Here is a 272-nt window from a genome sequence, read left to right on the forward strand (position 1 = left end):
TGGTGATGTCCAGATGGACACATAACTACTTAAAAACCCAGATGCGTGATCTGTCAATTGTACTGTTTATCTGGAAAAGGCAATACATAGTTTCTGCTAAAAAGTAAATGGTAAAACAAAAGCAAAAAGCATATTTTTAAAAAACACTCAAAAGTAACAATTCAGTAGAGTAATAGAGAGAACTGTCCCACTAGTTTCATATCAACTTTGGATCGCCAGTGATGTGTGTTACAAATTCTGTAATAAGGTTCTATCTCTCTATAGAGAGCTTT

The 272-nt window shown here is 33.8% G+C and overlaps 1 protein-coding gene across 5 annotated transcripts in view; it reads left to right on the plus strand.

Annotated features, from left to right (window-relative positions):
- Positions 1 to 272, plus strand: part of GLMN (glomulin, FKBP associated protein) — a 24153-nt gene that overhangs the window by 15663 nt on the left and 8218 nt on the right. The gene's annotated exons all lie outside the window — the stretch shown is intronic.

This window comes from Egretta garzetta, unplaced genomic scaffold (genome assembly GCF_000687185.1).
Source record: "Egretta garzetta isolate BGI_Z169 unplaced genomic scaffold, ASM68718v1 scaffold706, whole genome shotgun sequence".
NCBI classification, from domain to species: domain Eukaryota; kingdom Metazoa; phylum Chordata; class Aves; order Pelecaniformes; family Ardeidae; genus Egretta; species Egretta garzetta.